Here is a 20,093-nt window from a genome sequence, read left to right on the forward strand (position 1 = left end):
AGAGAAAAAAAAATTGTTACTCAGATGAATAAGCTTTTGTAATGGACATACTGTAAACCAAAGAATTTTGTAGGAATATGTTTGTCACTTTTAAGACAAGAAGACAACTTCTCCAAATTGTCATACGATGTCACAAAAAATAATGACCCAGAAGAAAAGACAACATGATAGTTTACATTGGGAAAAGGAGAATTAATGATGCCTGAGCCACCTTTTCTTACCTTCCATGAAAATATCCATGTAACACAGGTGAACAAATGCACAGCTGTACTAATTTTGGAAGTTAGGAATATCATGTCACTAGAATCAGTTTCTAGTAACCAAATTGTTAAGACACAACAGGGGCCCAGAGAGAAAAATGGTTAAGAGATTTTTATTATCTCCAGTTTGTACTTGAACCTAGATAATTAAAGTTCTAATTTGAAGGATTTGCTTCAAAGTAGCCCAATTTGCAGAATTTGCCTTCCAGGACAAGCTCATTTTATACATATATCCCTATTGCTTTCTGATATGTGAAGGTAGAGGCAGGGTACAAGGCTGAGACAGGGATTACCCAATAATGGTGCACATTGGTGGTTCTGAGCACTGAGTAAAAAAATATTTCAGGTGGACTCCCATTGTTCCTCATGCACAGTCAATAGAATATACAAAAGCAAGAGAAGGTCTTTTCTTGATCCAGGAAAGCTACATTTTGGAGATGAAAACTAGATACTCAGAAACTGGGTGAGCTTTTGTGCATATGGAGGCAGAGGAAGATTATACTGGAGAACTTCCGTAACCTGAGAGAAAGCCGGGCCACTCCACCCATTCTGCTTAAGGACCTCCATAGAATAGGCACTCACTTAATTAAGGATCCATAACAAAATGTGGGAGGCAGGGTAGCATTAGATTTAGGAGAAACTTCTGCAGTCTAAAGGAAGAAAGTCTTTAAAGTCACAAAAGGCACAACTTTGATGAAAATTTACTATACAAATATTAATGAATTGTGGAAAGAAAGATTACCATACAGCATAAAAATAATATTTTAATTCTGTAATATTAGTGTGTACTGGAAACTCTTGGAGCATAAATGCTTTGACTTTATCTAAAACATGCACTGAAACCAATTAAGTGTAAGTTACCTCTAAATGATTTACCTTCAGTGGAAGCCCATATTAAAGCAATTCACAGGAAAACCATTTTATTAAGATTCTGCCACAGGAAATTGAACCTATGGAATGTTAAAATTCATATAATGACATTCATTCAACACATATATATTGTTTTTTTTACTCTAGGTCAGACAGTGGTAGACACTGGTGAATTAACTATAAATAGGATGTAGCACCTATGAGAGGCACTGTGACATTTTTCTAAAACCTAGAAGGCAGAAGCCTGCCTTCATGTTCTGACTCTGCTATCTTCTCTGCCATTGTGACTATGGAAAAATTATTTAACCTCTTTGTACCTTAATTCCTCATTTGTAAAATAGGGATAATGTTATTTATGTTTTGCATATTCATTTGTACTTTATTATATTCATTTTTATATCTATATTGGTGTATATCTACATATCTATATATGGTTATGTATATTTATAATTACACATGATTATACTTACTTATCCATACATATGATTATATCATCACCTGGAACATAGGGAATATATCAATTATCAATTATTCATATGTATGTGTGTATATATATGTGTTTTGAATATATACATGTGTATGTATCTATATATAGGTTTCTGTAAACACACACACATATATATAGACACATACATATAGGTATCTATACACACACAAAGATAGACACCTATACATATAGATACATACATATGTATATGTATATGTACATGAGAGAGACAGCTAAGAATTGTATTCAGCTTGTTTTAAGTGCCATGGAAATATATAAGAATCATCATCTTCATTAAATATCTTACAATTTAGAAGGTGAATATGGTGTTTATATTTTTTAATATAAGATTATGAATTGTAATGGGTACCAACTGTGGTGGGATATCAGAATGTGTCATTTTATTGGGGAAGTATAAGATGATTTCATAGATATTGAGAGGTTTTGGTGCAGTGCTGTTTCTTTTGATTTTTCTAAATGAGAAGGAGGAACATTAGTAAGTAAAGAATGGGTTACGGAATATTCAGGGAATTATTATAAGCTCAGGAAGACTCATAAGACATTGGGGAGAAAAGTAACTGACTTGAATCTATGGTGGATATTAGTGACATAGTAGAAATGTTATATTTCCTTGAAGTTGTTTCAAGTTTCTTACTATACTCTGCAAAATTATTAGAGGACTTAATCAGTCCAATATCAGTTCTTGGTAGTTTATCATATTGTTGAATTGATTTGACATCAGTGTTATTACCAGGAAAAAAAAAATCTCTGTCAACTTTAGAAGATAGGCCTAACATTTCTTCTTACTCTTAAAACTGCTATTATAAAAGTTTGCTAAGTTGAATTCTCTCACTTTGCTAAGTCAAATTTATTTCACGATTTGTTGAAATGGTCCATGTAAGATGTTATTAGATAAGTGCTTTTAAACAGCAAGTGTTTAATACCTTTAACTTATTCAACATATATTCAATAAATGAATATTACATTGTTTTAAATATTGAAAATATAAATGCAGATAAAATGTGTTCTCTAGCATTGAGAAAACCATTGTTTTAGAGACTATGCTTGTAGTTGATCTCTAAGGATCTTTCTAGATAGGAACTTTAATAGTTCCACACAATTTTCAGTGTGATAAGAGGATTTTATCAGGCAAGTATCGGTTTTCAATGGTGGATCATAATGTCAAATAGATTTGATACCAGTTTTCTTACCTGGAAACAAATCCATGCTAAGTTGTTAAATATATGTTTAACATTTCCCCTTATGATTAAAACTTTTTGACTCACCAAACTTTTGAGTTTGACTCAAACTATTGATTTCACAGTCTTTTTTTTTTTTTTTTTTTTTTTTTACAGAATCTTGCTCTGCCACCCAGGCTGGAGTGCAGTGATATGATCCTGGTTCATTGCAACCTCTACCTTCCAGATTCAAGCAATTCTCCTGCCTCAGTCTCCCAAGTAGCTGGAATTACAGGTATGTGCCACTATGCTCAGCTAAAATTTTTGTATTTTTAATATAGAAGGGGTTTCATCATCTTGGCCAGGCTGATTTTGAACTCCTGACCTCAAGTGATCCGTCCGCATCAGCCTCCCAAAATGCTGGAATTACAGGTGTGAGCCATCACACCTCGGCCCTGATTTAGCTGTCTTCTTTACGTAGTTTCTGCTTTATATGAGCACAGATGAATATAAAAATGTGTATGAATGATAAATGGGGAATTTAGAACTCTCAAGGAAGAAGTAGCTCAATGACAAATACCTAGAATGCAAAGAACTGGAATGGGACCAATTCTAAATTGGAAATTCTAATTTCCACTAGAAGATCTTTTGCCTGCCATCTTCTCTGGTACCAATCCTAAGTGTGAAGTTTGACAATTTCTTTTCTGTATTTAAATATATTTTTAAACCAATAGTAAATATTTAAATAAATAAAGAATATAATTTTTCTTCCTGACCACTTCATGTTCTCAGAGCCAAATCTCAATAGTGAATTATCCACTTATATCATTGTTTAAAGTTAGTGCCAGATCTTCCAGGTTTCAGAGCGATTCTAGGAGTCCATTGTGGCTCTCTGTTTTGGGAAATCACTGGGCAGCAAGACATGTCCACTTCTGTTGCCATCAGACAGGAGCAGACATCATGATGAATGTGAGGTGCTAAAGGAATGTGCTCAGATTACACAGAGATAAGAATTGAGGGGTATTTTAGAATTTCTTAGTCTTCATTGATTTTCCAATCTGACAAACACTATTTGAATCCATATTTATTTTTACCTTCATCTATTCTACTTCTCTTACTCTTATTCTTTCTTTAATTCATCAGACATTTGTAAATTCCTGCCAAATAGCAGAACTATGTTGGATAGGAGGGAGGGTGATGATAAGTATATTATCGAAAATGGACTGGGTGGGCACAGGCATAAGAATCAATTTCTCTGTAACCATGTGATAAATTCAATAACAGAGTAGCTTTCACCTTTTTACCTTGCAAGTCTGTCAATTTCCCCCAACAGCACATATCCCACGATTCTCTTTGAGACACGACTATTACATCATCTGCTGAATGCATACTTTGAGTCGTCTGTACTTTGTCTAATTACCATTATGATTTTTCTTCACTTGTCCTAATAATGTACAGAGTGATTTCTGTGACTGTCAAGTAAGGAAGCTGAAGTTTTGAAATGGGATAGTGCTCCATTCCTCCTGAATTTTGATGTACTAGTTCGTGTTTTTGCTGTTCTCTGATGAACAGGCCATCCAGTGCTAATGGATTATAATACATTAAGTAAACATATGGTTAAAATGTGAGATGAAGTAGAGGGCAAAGGGCATGAAGAATCAGGATAACTTTATTGTTAGTTCTATGGGTGTCCTTGGGCAGATAGGAAAATCTTTCTGGGTCTCTCTTCATCTGTAATATGTGGGTAACCAATGCTTTTCCTCTCTTTCCCATGGGCATATATATTGAGAAAAGCTTCTGAAAGCATGATTCCACATTGCATTCCCTGCATCTAGCATAGAAATTGTTACTGCATATATGTTTTAAAACTATGTTAAATAAATGAGTAATATGTACTTTGAAAAGTAGAAAATGCTGTATAGTATACATATAATGGATGACTAGTACTTTATCTAGAGCTTGTGCACTTAGGGATGTTTGGAATAGCTGTAAAAATGGCTTCTCATACTTTTCAGCTTGGTAAAATGGATATTAAATCAGTTCAAGGGTAAGAATGACATTATGCAGTGAAGACTGAAGCTCTGGAATCTGATATTCATGCATGGAGGTTCCCACAATAGCCAGGGGCATGGCACCTTCATGCATCAAAATAATGGAACAATGTTGACAATAATGAAGATGAATCACATGATTTTAGGCATTGATCGACTTGTGTTTTCAACCGTGAAAGTGTAGGTGATCCTAAGTGTTGGCCAATGCAGCTTAAAAACTGCTCAATAATTATACATCCAACTATATAGGAAACAAATGTATATACTTATTCTTTTATATGCCAATGTTTTAAAATGTTTTCCAAATGAATTGTGGACATCACTATGACTTGGTGCATTATTAATAATTAAATGAGCAGGATAAACTTTGATGTTCACATTTTGGTTTTGTTGTGCTTTTGTGGGCTCTGTGGAAACGAAATCTTTTCTCATGAGCATCTTGAAATAGCTAAGTGATTTTCGTCAACCAATACTTGAAGCTTAGAATAACTATCTTATCAACTCCTAGCTGTCTAAAGAGTTATTTGATATTAGATTCTCCTGTGTAAAAATACCTGGTGGAGCAACATGACTTATCTAGGGAGAGTACAAATGTCCTTCGCATAGCTTAAAACATTCTTCTCATGTTGACTTCAGCTTGACTGTTCAGATATGTTATCTCAGTTAACCATTTGCCCCATACCTAGGAGTGAATGGCTATTCAAAATACTGGCAGAAGGAAGAGTTCCTACCATTGATAGAGAGACTTTGCTGGGACCAGAGTAAGAAGACGAGCATTAGCAAAAACTGTGGGCTAGTGGAATAGCTTGATATCTGGGTATTCCAAATGTAAAAACAATTTTTCTAATTCTGGAAAGCCTTCTAATTCTGGAAAGATGGAAGAGATATACTTTGTCCTATTCCTCCCACTAATTATAAACAACCACCCTATAGCTTATATTTAAAACAAATGTGAAAATATTCTGAAAGCTGAAAGGAAGAAGACAAAGAGTCTAGGGATTTTAGGACTTAAGGAATGACATGGTGGTGAGTTTCCTGATTTTATTTTTGCCTGATAAATTCCAGAAATGAAGATGAAGATGAAGATGCTGGTAACCCGGAAATGCCAATACATAGACAAAATAATGTCTCAAAAAAAAATCTGCCTTTCTAGTAAAAAGACCAGGAAAGAGACAACCAAGGAACACAGTTATTTGGCTCCCACTGCAGCCAAATAACACATATGCACACAAACCCATGCATACACTCTGTGGCTCCACCCCTAACCCCACCAGCAAAGGTGGAGTGAAGAGCCTAGACTTCCATCCTTTCCAGGTTGAAAGAAGATGCTCCAAACTTTCTGCAGAGAAATTTGAGAAAGTTTCACAGTTTTCCCCGTTGCCCAGCAGTAATAGCCTAGACTTTGACTCCCACCTGGCAGTAATGAAGCACCCCATTCTCCCCATTGAGGTGGTATCAGAGGAGATTGAATAAAGAGTCAGGATATTCCCCACTGTCCATTGATAATCATATCACATCCATCTGTGTTTCAGGTCATCTGAACAGAGGATATCACTAGCAGTATACTCAAAAAAAAGTTATAATGGCACCAAAATTTCCAAACTTGACAAAATATATAAACCCACAGATTTAAGAAACTGAATAAACTCTAGACAGCATAACCCCACCCCCACCAAAATCCACACAAAGATACATCATAGCCAAACTTGTGAAAACTAAGGGCAAACTAAATGAACATCTTGAAGGCAGCAAGAAAGAAATAACAACTTGCATATGGGGGAACAATTCAAATGATGATAGATTTCTCATTGGAAACTGTGAAGGCCAAAAGAAAGTAGCACATCAATTTTCAAGTGATGAAAGGGAAAAAATGTCAACCTATAATTCTGTCTCCATCAAAAATGTTCTTCAGGATTAAACGGAAAATTTAGACATTCTCAGATGAAAGAAAACTAAAATAATTTGTTGTTAGCTGACCTACCTTGGAGAATGGCTAGAGGAAGTTCTCTAACATAAAGAAAGCCACAAAAGATGAACCATGAAACAAGAAGGGAAAGAATACAGTAAGCAAAAAATATATGTAAATATAACAGAAACCCCTTGTCCTGTTTTTTCTAAATTATGCTTGCTGGTAGAAGTAAAAATTAGAATGCTGTCAGATGTGGTAGTTAAATACATGTAAAGGAAAATTTTAAAACAATTGTAAGTGGGGGATAGTAAGGGATATGAGATTTCTATATATCAATTAAATTTACACATATACATTTATATTAAATATATGTCAATTTACATTTTTTTATGTATACCCACACATACTACAGTACCTAGAGCAACCATAGAAAAGGCATACAAAAGGAATACACTCAAAAATACTTTGGCTAAATCAAAATGGAACTCTAAAACACATTCAAATAATCCACAGAGCAGGGAAAAGGCAAACAGAAATACAAAACAAGAAAAGAGGGAAGAAAATAAAAATAATAAAAGATGAAAAGAAAGACTTAAGCCTTAATATAACAATAATTATATTAAATCTAAATGTTATGAATAACTCAAATAAAACAAAGAAATTGAAAGAGTAGATTAACATGACCCAGCTATATGCTATCTACAAGTAAATTCACTGAAAATATAACGTTAAGGCAGATTGAAATAAAAAAGATGAGAAAAACATAGCATGCAAACATTGGTCAAAAGAAAGCAGGGGGTGGCTATATCAATAGCAGATAAAGTAGACTTGAGAAAAAAGAGTGGGAAATTATATAATGATAAATGATTAGTGTCTCAAGAAGATATAACAATCCTAAATGTGCATATGCCAGGTGACAGAGCTACAATATATTTAAAAAAAAACACAGGCATAACTTAAAGGAGAAATAAACAAATTAACTATTGTAATGAGATACTTCAACACTTCTATATTTATAATTAATAAAACAACTAGATAGAAAATTAGCAAGAATACGGAATAACTCAACTACAATATCAATCAATAGGCTCTAACTGCCATTCGTAGAACACTCCACCCAACAGCAAAATAGACATCTTTTTAAACTTTTCTTGGAAGAAATTTTAGAGTAGACCATATTTTATTACATAAAACCCCATCCAACAAGTTTAAAAGAACTGAAATGACATACAATGTTACTAATATTTGACACACAGTGAAATCAAACTAGAAGTATATAATAGAAAGAGAGGAACATCTCTAAACCCTTGGAAACTAAACAACACACTTCAAAATAATCCATGGGTAAAGGAGGAAGTCCGAAGGGAAATGGTAAAAAACAAGAACAATGAACTGAATGAAAATAAAAATGCGGTGTATAAAAACTTGAGGATCACAGCTAAAACTGTCTTGCAAGGGAAATTTATTATACCAAATGCATACATTAGAAAAGAGGAAGCCTAGAAACAAAATCTAGGCTCTCACCTTAAGGTCCCAGCAAAAGAGAAGCAAAATAAACCCAAAGCAGCAGTAGGAAAAAAATAATGAAGATAAAAGCAAAAATATATGAAACTGAAAATGGGAAAACAGTAGAGAAAATCAATGAATTGATTTTCTGTTTTATGAAAAAAATATAAGTAAAATTGACAAAACTGTAGCCTAACAGACAAGAAAAGAGAGAGAATACACAAAATATCAATTTCACAAGTGAAAGAGAGAATATCACCTCAGGCCCTGTAACAAATAAAGGATAATAAGAAAAAAACAGGAACCACTCTGCACACATTATTGCATTTGTTTTCTCCTTGAGCTGCAACTGCGAGTTGTCATACCCTCTCTTTGGGGGCCTGACATAATAATCATCAACATTTTTATTCTTGCTCTATTTCCAAGGATGTCTTGGTTCCCTTCACAACCCCTGCCCCCAATAAATGATCCTAATCAGAAAACCATTTCTCTCTCTTATTCAAGAAAGTCTGTTCCTCTATTTCTTCAATGCCCTCTTGGTCTTAAGCAGAAAATCCAAAATCCAGATTTCCAAAATCTGAAATCCAAAATCCAGACAATGAGGCAATTGGAAAGCTACTTTTCTTACCTTCCAAGTTCACCATGCTCCATATCCCTACAAACACCCTCAATCAAGCTCATCAGCAAGCATGAGATTGCTCTGTCAGGAATGTCAGTCACCGCTTACTTCTCTCCCTGGTTCACTCTTCCTCATCTTTTCTGATGGGCTCATCACTTAGTGGTATTCATTAAATTATTGTCCATCTCCTGCACTGTGAGACCCTTGATGATAGAAACTTTAAGTTTTTTATTGTGCATATCAACACCTCAGCATATTGCATTTTATGTTGGTTCACAAAGGAAAACACATCCAGGAATTACTCAAGGAACTTCTCAGAAATACAGATTATCAGGCTTGATCATGAGATTCTGATTCCATACAACTTGGAAGAGGCACAGAAATCTGCATTTCCATAAAGTCTTCATGAGAACTTGTTGCAGATGTCCCAAATTTAAGAATAATTAGTAGGAAATAATGAAAAATTAAATAAAGAATGAAAATAACAAATTAGCTGTATTCATTTTATTAAATTATTCATTATAAATCCTTGTCCTAAATCTAAAAATAATTCCAGCAAAACAACTATTTAAAGTTACCTCTCAAAACATAAATGATGTAAAACATCAAGACTATGTGTTAGCTGTAAAGGAAATAACAAGGCAAAATGTTGGTTGGTTGATTAGTTTAATAGTGAAGCTTCTTTGAACACTTTTAGTTTTCAAGTTTATATCTTCCTAACACTTAATTATGCACCAAACTCTTACATCCCCATTGCTTCATATCGTCTTCACAATAACATCTAGAACTAGAAAGGCAAGTAATAATTATTTTTTTTCAGATATATGTGAAGAAAATAAAGCTTAAAACGGTCAAAACACTTTAAAACAAATTAAACACATTACACATTAAAACAAATTAATCCCATCAGCTTATTATAATAGCTACTTGTGATTTTTAATTTGGGAAAATCAACCTTTTTCAGGTGCATACATGTATATCCATAGCTACAATCCATATATCCATAGCTACAATCAACATAGATGTATGTTTAACTCTGTTGTTTTATATTAGTTTTTCATGTTATCACAGACGTCATAATTTTTGTCATTTATGTATATATTTTTATTAGTTGATACTCATCCATCCTGTTGAGGAAACATGATTTATTCATCCATTTACCTGCTATTGATCATTTGTTCATATCCACATTTTAAACTGCATTTTTAAAATATTCTTATAATGAACATATCTGTGCCCAAGTACCTATAACTTTGTGTGTGTGTGTGCGTGTGTGTGTGTGTGTGTGTGTGTGTTGTAGGCATTTGAGATTTGAAACCAGATAGCCTGACTAGAACATGAGAAACTATTTTTCTAATTTTAATTGTAAGATTTCAGTCAGACAGAGTTAAGACACTAGTTTTTAATCTTTCACCACAAACCAGAAAATTCTTCATTTGAATGAAATATTAAAATCCTCAGCAAATCTTCCAATTTTCTTCTGCAGCGTGTAGTAGAGATCCATCCAATTTTAAGTCCCAGCCTTTCTCAGAAAAATATGTTCGTATAAATTCTCCATTAATGAAGAGGTCTTATATACATACTAGTATGTTTAGAATATCTGGGGGACTATATCTATTCCACAAAATTTTTGCTAAACCTTAGACAAAAAAAGAATCAAGTTCCCAAATCCAAGATATAGGTAGTATGCTAAATAATGTAAAAAGCAAAAGTTATATAATAATTTAGGAATAAAAGGAAATATTTATACCTAGATTTTGACTGAGACTATTATGTCTCAATTGACCACAAAATCGGCCTTTGGGCTTTTAAAAGCCAAAGATTATATAGGAAACATGATAGATATCTAGTTTCTAAAACTATTAACATTCATAATTATAATTTGCCTTTTGGAAACTGGGACTCTAAAAAATGCTAATAGTGAGACTCAAAACATTGATACGCAGATAAAATTGGAAATACATGCAAATCAATTACACAAGGCCAGTCTCATTGTTGAAGTTTGCTATTGTACCTGCAGTAAAAGTTAGATGTTAAAATTGCCAAGATAATATTGAAAATGTGAGTCAGCAAGCAGAATTCCCTAATAACACACTTTACAAAAAATGTTTTCAAATAATGTGAAACGATTAGGTTTTGCTCTGTTTTGTTATGTTGTGACATAACTTCCTTATCTAGAAATAAACTAACATTGAGATGGGTTTAATAGTTAAGATATCCACACAGAGTTAGTTTGGAGGGTCTGTGAAACAGATTTGATCTCAAACTTCTTTGATGAGCATGGTTTCTAAATTGAGGTAGGAAAAGATCATGAGTCCAAATGGTAAAAGCCATTCAAATAAAGAGATCAGAATTAGTAATTTCAAGGAGAATACAATTAGGAAGAACTGGATTTCCAAGCTGGCCATTAATAATCAATTTGAATTGAAATAACGCTAACACTGGAATTAACTATGTACTACATACAACTTAATTTTGAAAACAAACTTGCCTAAACACGTGATAGAACAATGACAGCAGGCAGGCCTTGAGAGACTGAAATGTTGTGAAAAAATAAATACTTGGGTAAGCTCTACACTCACCCCATCCTTTCCATGAGGTTTCATGCCAGTTTACCGCAGAGTGAAATAAAACTCAAGGAGAAAGCTCGGTCTTGGTTACTGAGGAAACAGAGAATAGAATTCCAAAATGCCAAATAAACTGGATATAGTTGCAACATCTTTGATAGGAGAAAACTGGAAAGAAGTGAGGTAAAAATTCTGTGTGTAGTATCTTCTTGAGGAACTGGCCAATTCCAAACCTGTTCCAGCACAAGACAAGACCGGGTAACCCAGAATAAACCAGCATCTGGAAGACCAAAGAACTTAACAGAAATGTTAGCATTCAGTTGTTGATGAGAAGAGGAAGGTTGGCATTAAAGCCCTGCAAATGTAAAAAAAAACATGGTGACTACAACTTACTCAAGAATAGAGAGAAAATGGAAACAGACCAGCCTGAATAAAGCCAAAACTAACCCACAACAGCAGCAAGATAATCAACTGGTTCTCTCTGCCAGCCAGGAAAAAATAAAAATAAAAAAGTCTTTTTTGAAGTAGGTAGTGTTGCTCATAGTGTCCACAGTTTTTAATTCAAAAATATCTAACATCCAACAAAACCCTATGGAATTAAGATTGTCAGAATACAATGAACATTAACTGCTGCATATGATTGTTGGATATGACAGTATCATCACATTACACCAGAGAAAGCCTGTGTATTTGGAACTGGGACACTACATATATTTTTTCAAGATTGACTTTGTGACCTTGAGCAAACTGCATAACTTGTTTTTTTAAAAAATTAAATAAATTATAAATTATTTTAGAAATGAGCATCACAATCCCTACTTGTCCCTTCTGATGGGCTGCTGTGGAATCAGAAGTTTAAATTGCATGCTTATGTCAATTACAGAACAGAAATTCTATAGTTCAGTTATCTCCTTTTTTTTCCTTTAGTTCTTCTAAAAAAAAATAGGATGCATGTGCAGAACATAAAGGTTTATTACATAGGTATACATGTGCCATCCTGGTTTGTTGCACCTATTGACCCATATTCTTAAGTTCCCTGTCCTCAACCCCTACCCCCCAACAGACCCTGGTGTGTGTTGTTCCCCTCCCTGTGTCCATGTGTTCTCATTGTTCAGCTCCCACTTATGAGTGAGAACATTCGGTGTTTGATTTTCCGTTTCTGTGTTTGTTTGCTGAGGATGATGGCTTCCAGTTTCATCCATGTCCCTGCAAAGGACGTGATCTCATTCCTTTTTATGGCTTCATAGTATTCCTTGTTGTATGTGTATCACATTTTCTTTATCCAGTCTATCATTGATGGGCATTTGGGCTGGTTCCAAGTCTTTGCTATTGTAAATAGTGCTGCAATAAACATAGGTGTGCATGTGTCTTTATAGTAGAATGATTTATATTCCTTTGGGTATACACCCAGTAATGTGTCAAATGGTATTTCTGGTTCTAGATCCTCAAGGAATTGCCATACTGTCTTCCACAATGGTTGAACTAATTTACATTCCCACCACCAATGTAAAAGCATAGCTATTTCTCCACACCCTCGCTAGCATCTATTGTTTCCTGACTTTTTAATAATTGCTATTCTGACTGGTGTGAGATGGTATCTCATTGTGGTTTTGATTTGCATTTTTCTGATGATCAGTGATGTTGAGCTTTTTTTCATATGTTTGTTGGCTGCATAAATGTCTTCTTTTGAGAAGTGTCTGTTTGTATCCTTTGCCCACTTTTTGATGGGGTTTTTTTCTTGTAAATATATTTAAGTTCCTTCTGAATGCTGGATATTAGACCTTTGTCAGATGGGTAGATTGCAAAATTTTTCTCCCATTCTGTAGGTTGCCTGTTCACTGTGATGATAGTCTCTTTTGCTGTGCAGAAGCTCTTTAGTTTAATTAGATCCCATTTGTCAATTTTGGCTTTTGTTGCAATTGTTTTTGGTGTTTTTGTCATGAAGTCTTTGCCCATGCCTATGTCCTGAATGTATTGTCTAGGTTTTCTTCTTGGGTTTTTATGGTCTTGAGTTTTACATTCAAGTCTTTAATCCATCTTGAATTAATTTTTGTATAAGGTGTAAGGAAGGGGTCCAGTTTCAGTTTTTTGCATTTGGCTAGCCAGTTTTCCCAAGACCATTTACTGAATAGGAGAGCCTTTCCCCATTGCTTGTTTTTGTCAGGTTTGTTGAAGATCAGATGGTTGTAGATGTGTGGTGCTATTTCTGAGGTCTCTGTTCAGTCTACTCCATTGGTCTATATATCTGTTTTGGTACCAGTACCATGCTGATTTGGGTGCTGTAACCTTGTAGTATAGTTTGAAACAGGTAGTGTGATGCCTCCAGCTTTGTTCTTTTTGCTTAGGATTGTTTTGGCTATACAGAGTCTTCTTTGATTCCACATGAAATTTAAAATAGTTTTTTTCTAATTCTGTGAAGAATGCCAGTGATAGTTTGATGGGAATAGCACTGAATCTATAAATTATTTTGGTCAGTATGGCCATTTCCATGATATTGATTCTTCCTATCCATGAAGATGGAATGTTTTTCCATCGGTTTGTGTCCTCTCTTATTTCGTTGTGCAGTGGTTTGAAGTTCTCCTTGAAGAGGTCATTCACATCACTTGTTAGCTGTATTCCTAGGTATTTTATTCTCTTTGTAGCAATTGTGAATGGGAGTTCATTCATGATTTGGCTCTCTGCTTGCCTAATGTTGGTGTAAAGGAATGCTTGTGAATTTTGCATATTGATTTTGTATCCTGAGACTTTGTCAAAGTTACTTATCCATTCAAGAAGTTTTTGGGCTGAGGTGATTTGGTTTTCTAAATATAAAATCATGTCATCTGCAAACAGAGACAACTTGACTTCCTCTCTTCCTGTTTGAATACCCTTTATTTCTTTCTCTTGCCTGATTGCCCTGGCCAGAATTTCCAATACTGTGTTGAATAGGAGTGGTGAGAGAGGGCATCCTCGTCTTGTACCAGTTTTCAAAGGGTTCCAGCTTTTGCTCATTCAATATAATATTAGCTGTGGGTTTGTCACGAATAGCTCTTATTATTTTGAGATATGTTACGTCAATACCTAGTTTATTGAGAGTTTTTAACATGAAAGAATGTTGAATTTTATCCAAGGCCTTTTCTGCATCTATTGAGATAATCATGTGGTTTTTGTCTTTGGTTCTGTTTATGTGATGGATTACGTTTATTGATTTCCATATGTTGAACCAGGCTTGCATCGCAGGGATCATGGTGGATAAGTTTTTTGATGTGCTGCTGGATTTGGTGTGGCAGTATTTTATTGAGGATTTTTGCATCAATATTCATCAGGGATACTGGTCTGAAGTTTTCTTTTTTTGTTGTGTCTCTTCCAGGTTTTGGTATCAGGGTGATGCTGGATTCATAAAATGAGTTAGGGAGGAGTCCCTTTCAATTGTTTGGAATAGTTTCAAAAGGAATGGTACCTGCTCCTCTTTCTATTTGTGATAGAATTCAGCTGTGAATCCATCTGACCTTGGGCTTGTTTTGGTTGGTAGACTATTAATTACTGCCTCAATTTCAGAGCTTGTTATTGGTCTATTCAGGGATTCAACTTTTTTTCTGTTTTAGTCTTGGTAGGGTGTTTGCATCCAGGAATTTATCCATTTCTTCTAGGTTTTCTACTTTATTTATGTAGAAGTGTTTATAGTATTCTCTGATGGTAGTTTGTATTTCTGTGGGGTCAGTGGTGATATCCCCTTTATCATTATTTATTGTATCTATTTGATTCTTCTCTCTTTATTAGCCTAGGTAACAGTCTATCTATTTTGTTAATTTTTTCAGAAAAATAGCTTCTGGATTCGTTGATTTTTTGGAGGGTTTTTGTGTCTCTACCACCTTCATTTTTTCTCTCTTCTTAGTTATTTCTTGTCTCCTGGTAGCTTTTGGATTAGTTTGCTCTTGCCTCTCTAGCTCTTTTGTCATGTTAGGATGTCAATTTGAGATTGTTCTAGCTTTCTGATGTGGGCATTTAGTGCTATAAATTTCCCTCTTAACACTGCTTTAGCTGTGTCCCAGAGATTCTGCTGCATTGTCTCTTTGTTCTCACTGGTTTCAAAGAACTTGATTTCTGCCTTAACTTCATTATTTACCCAGGAGTCATTCGGTGGCAGGTTGTTCAATTTCCATGAAATTGTGTGGTTTTGAGTGAATTTCTTAACTCTGGGCTCTAATTTGATTGCACTGTGGTCTAAGAGACTGTTTGTTATGATTTCAGTTCTTTTGCATTTGCTAAAGAGTGTTTTACTTTCAATCATGTGGTCAATTTTAGAATATGTGCCATGTGGCATGGAGGAGAATGTATATTCTGTTGATTTGGGGTAGAGAGTACTGTAGACATCTGCTAGGTCCACTTGATCCAGAGCTGAGTTCAAGTCCTGAATATCCTTGTTAATTTTCTGTCTCATTGATCTGTCTAATACTGACAATGGAGTGTTAAAGTCTCCCACTATTATTGTGTGGGAATCTAAGTCTCTTTGTAGTTTTCTAAGAACTTGTTTTATGAATCTGGGTGCTCCTTTATTGGATATATAATCAGAATAGTTAGCTCTTCTTGTTGAATTGTTCCCTTTACCATTACATTATGTAGTGCCCTTCTTTGTTTTTGTTCGTTTGTTTTTTATCTTTGTTGGTTTAAAGTCCATTTTGTCAGAGACTGGGATTGCAACTCCTGATTATTTTTTGTTTGTTTGTTTGTTTTGTTTTGTTTTGCTTTCCATTTGCTTGGTAAATTTTCCTCCATCCCTTTAGTTTGAGCCTGTGTGTGTCTTTGTGTGTAAGATGGGTCTCCTGAATATGGCATACCAATGGTTCTTGACTCTTTATCCAATTTGCCAATCTGTCTTTTAATTGGGACATTTAGCCCATTTACTTTTAAGGTTAGTATTGTTATGTGTGAATTTGATCCTGCCATCATAACACTACTTGGTTATTTTGCACACTAGTTGATGCAGTTTCTTCATAGTCTTTACATTTTGGTGTGTTTTTGCAGTGGCTAGTACCAGTTTTTCCTTTTCATATTTAGTGCTTCTTTCAGGAGCTCTTGCAGGGCAGGCCTGGTGGTAATGAAATCCCTCAGCATTTGTTATCTGGAAAAAATTTTGTTTCTCCTTCGCTTATGAAGCTTAGTTTGGCTGGATATGAAATTCCAGGTTGAAAATTCTTTTCATTAAGAATGTTGAATATTGGCCCCCAATCTTCTCTGGCTTATAGAGTTTCTGCTGAGACATCAGCTATTAGTCTGATAGGCTTCCTTTGTAAGTGACCTGGGCTTTCTCTCTGGCTGCCCTTAACAGTTTTTCCTTCATTTTGACCTTGGAGAATCTGATGATTATGTGTCTTGGGGTTGATCTTCTCATGAAGTATCTTTTTTTTTTTTTTTTTTTTTTGAGATGGAGTCTCGCTCTGTCACCCAGGCTGGAGTGCAGTGGCATGATCTCGGCTCACTGCAAACTCCACCTCCGGGGTTCACACCATTCTCCTGCCTCAGCCTCCCAAGTAGCTGAGACTACAGGCGTGCACCACCAAGCCTGGCTAATTTTTTGTGTTTTTAGTAGAGACGGGGTTTCACCGTGTTAGTCAGGATGGTCTCGATCTCCTGATCTCATGATCCGCCCGCCTCAGCCTCCCAGAGTGCTCATGGAGTTTCTTAACAGTGTTTTCTGTATTTCCTGAATTTGCATGTTGGTATGTTTGCTAGGTTGGGGAAGTTCTCCTGGATAATATTCTAAAGTGTGTTTTCCAGCTTGTTTCCATTCTCCCTGTCTCCTTCTGGTATTCCCATCAATCATAGGTTTGGTCTTTTTATAAAGTCCCATATTTCTTGGAGGCTTTGTTCATTCCTTTTCGTTCTTTTTTCTCTATTCTTGTCTGCATGTCTTATTTCAGTAAGGTGGCCTTCAAACTCTGATATCCTTTCTTGCGCTTGGTCGATTTGGCTGTTGATACTCGTGTATGCTTCACAAAGTTCTTGTGCCGTGTTATTCAGCTCCTTCAGGTCATTTATGTTTCTCTCTAAACTAGTTATTCTAGTTAGCAATCCCTGTAACCTTTTATCAAGGTTCTTAGCTTCTTTGCATTGGGTTAGAACATGCACCTTTAGCTCAGGGTTGTTTTTCATTATCCATCTTCTGAAGCCTACTTCTGCCAATTTGTCCATCTGATCCTCCGTCCAGTTGCGTGCCCTAGATGGAGAGATGTTGCAATCATTTAAAGGAGAAGAGGCAGTCTGGCCTTTTGGGTTTTCCACATTTTTTGTTTATTATTTCTCATCTTCATGAGTTCGTCTAGTTTTGGTCTTTCAGGCTGCTGACACTTGGATCAGGTTTTTGTGGGGGCCTTTTTTGTTGTTCTTGATATTCTTGTCACTTTCTGCTTGTTTGTTTGTTTCTTTCAATAGTAAGCTCCCTCTTCTGTAGAGCTGCTGCAGTTTGCTGGGGGTTCATTTCAGGCCCTATTCATCTGATTTGCTCCCGTCCCTGGAGATATCACTCAAGGAGGCTAGAAAATAGCAAAAATGGGTGCCTGCTCCTTCTTCTGGAGCCTCTGTCCTCAAGAGGCACCAAACTGATGCCAGTAGGAGCGCTCCTGTATAGGGTGTCTGACAACCCCTGTTGGAGAGTCTCACCCAGCTGGATGGCACAGGGAGCACTTTGTCCCTTGGGGGAGATAGTGTGCTTCACTGAGGGGAAACCCACTTGTCTGGGCTCCCTGGATTTCTCAGAACTTCCGGGAGGAGAGGGTAAGTCTGCTGGCCCACAGAGACTGCGGCCACCCCTCCCCCTAGGGTCTCAGGCCCAGGGAGATCCAAATTCTGTCCCTGAGCCTCTGGCTAGAGTTACTGGAGATCCTGCAGGGAAGGCCCGCCGAGTGAGGAAGGATGGGTCAGGTTTAGGCCTGAAAAGGCACTCTGGCAGCAGTCTGCCACAGCCAGTATGTTGGGCTGTGGGGACAAGCCTTGGGACCAAGCTGTCCAGCCTCCTTGGCTCCAGCAAGGGAAAAGCATAGCCTGGAGCTATCGAAATGAGTGCCACCCTTCCCCCACCCAGGGAGTTTAGCATGTTGGCAGTTGCCAGTGGCAGTGCTGGCTGCTGCCCCTCCCCCAAGAAGCTCAAACAGCTTAGACAGCAGGCAGCCACAGCTGGTGCTGGTTGCCTCTCCCCGCAGGAGTTTGGCAGGCTTAAGCAGATAGCAGCTGAGAGGCTGTAAGAATTTGTATGTTCCAGGGTTGGGGTGCCAGGCTCCAGTGGCTTGGGCTCATAAGTAGGATCTTCCAATCCATGGGTTGCATAGTGCCTTGGAAAAAGCAGCGTCCCCAGCTGGGTAGCACGCTCACTCACCACCTCCCTGGCTGGAGAGGGGAGGTTTCCCTTCCCCGTGTGGCTGTCAGGTGGGCTGTGGCACCACACTGTTCTTCCTTCTCTCCAGGAGTCAGGCCAGCCTTCTAGTCAATTTTAATGAGAGAACCTGGATACCTTGGTTGTCGGTGAAGGATTCACATGCTTATTATGTGGTTTTTTGTTTGTTTGTTTGTTTTTTCTTCAATAGGAGCCTCAGAATACAGCTGCTTCTAGTCAGACACCTTGGACCTGCCCCCCAGATATCTCCTTTTTATGGAGGTTGAAGGTAGGATCCAGCTGGGGAAAAAGTGGTTCATGTCTGTGTTGCTAGCTCAAGACAAAGCCCACTTCAGAAAATGTGCCCCAATTAGTACTCCTTTTTTCACATATTCCATAAGAATGAATGATTATGGTTGATTATGGTGGTATCCTCATTATCTGAATGTAATCAGATTGATGTTTTCAAAATACTTTATTCAACTTAACTCTGTTAAGGGGTAAACCAGTTTCTGGATGGTTAAATGGATAGAGATAAAGAATCGTGCCCACTTCATCTGTTGAACAAATATTTGAGTACTATCTTAGAACAGGCATTGTTCTAAGTGCTCAGGATACATCACTGAAAAAAACACAATAATTCCTGTCCTTGAGGTGCTTGCATTCTAACAAAGAAAAACAGCAAGTATAGACATAAACACAAAAATAAGAAAACTATATATTAGGACATGATAAACACTGTATGGAAAAATAGAAAGGTAATGCAGGCTTTGGTCATGATGTAAGTGAAGGTAGAGATTGTCAGCCATTTTTAATAGGCTTTTAAAATATTACCTCATGAAGAAGGTGACATTTTAATTTGGGGCAATACTTGAAGGAGGTAAAATGTTTGAAAAATGATGAGGATATCTAGTGGACAGGAGTAATCCGTGCAGTGTTTCTGAGGAGCAGCCAAAGCATTAGTGGCTGGGGCAAAGTGGGTGTGAGATTAAGGCTAGAAGATGAGACCAGAGGGTAAAAAAGGGGCCAAATTATGTAAGGTCTGGTAGAATTTGGCTTTTATTGTGAGTGAAATGAGAAGCTGTTGTAAGATTCTGAACAAACGGACAACATGATTTTATTTAAATATTCAAATAATCATCCAGTTTTCTATTTTGAGAAAAGATTCAGGGATAGGATGGGACAAGAATAGAAGCAGAGGAGGCTGGGTGTTGGCTAGTTGCGCAAACCCATGCAGCTCATCCTGGTGCTTGGAACTATGATGGTGACAGTAAGAGTGGGGTAAATTATTTGGTTCT

The 20,093-nt window shown here is 36.4% G+C and overlaps 1 long non-coding RNA gene across 1 annotated transcript in view; it reads left to right on the forward strand.

Moving 5' to 3' along the window:
* The window catches only part of LOC129527833 (uncharacterized), a 274,710-nt gene extending 255,626 nt beyond the window's left edge, over positions 1 to 19,084 (forward strand). The window contains exons 5-6 of the long non-coding RNA XR_008672931.2: positions 2,973 to 3,090; positions 19,007 to 19,084. This is a non-coding gene — a long non-coding RNA (uncharacterized lncRNA). The remainder of the gene's footprint in view (positions 1 to 2,972; positions 3,091 to 19,006) is intronic.
* Positions 19,085 to 20,093: the final 1,009 nt, after the last annotated feature.

Source organism: Gorilla gorilla, chromosome 18 (assembly GCF_029281585.2).
Source record: "Gorilla gorilla gorilla isolate KB3781 chromosome 18, NHGRI_mGorGor1-v2.1_pri, whole genome shotgun sequence".
Lineage (NCBI taxonomy): Eukaryota > Metazoa > Chordata > Mammalia > Primates > Hominidae > Gorilla > Gorilla gorilla.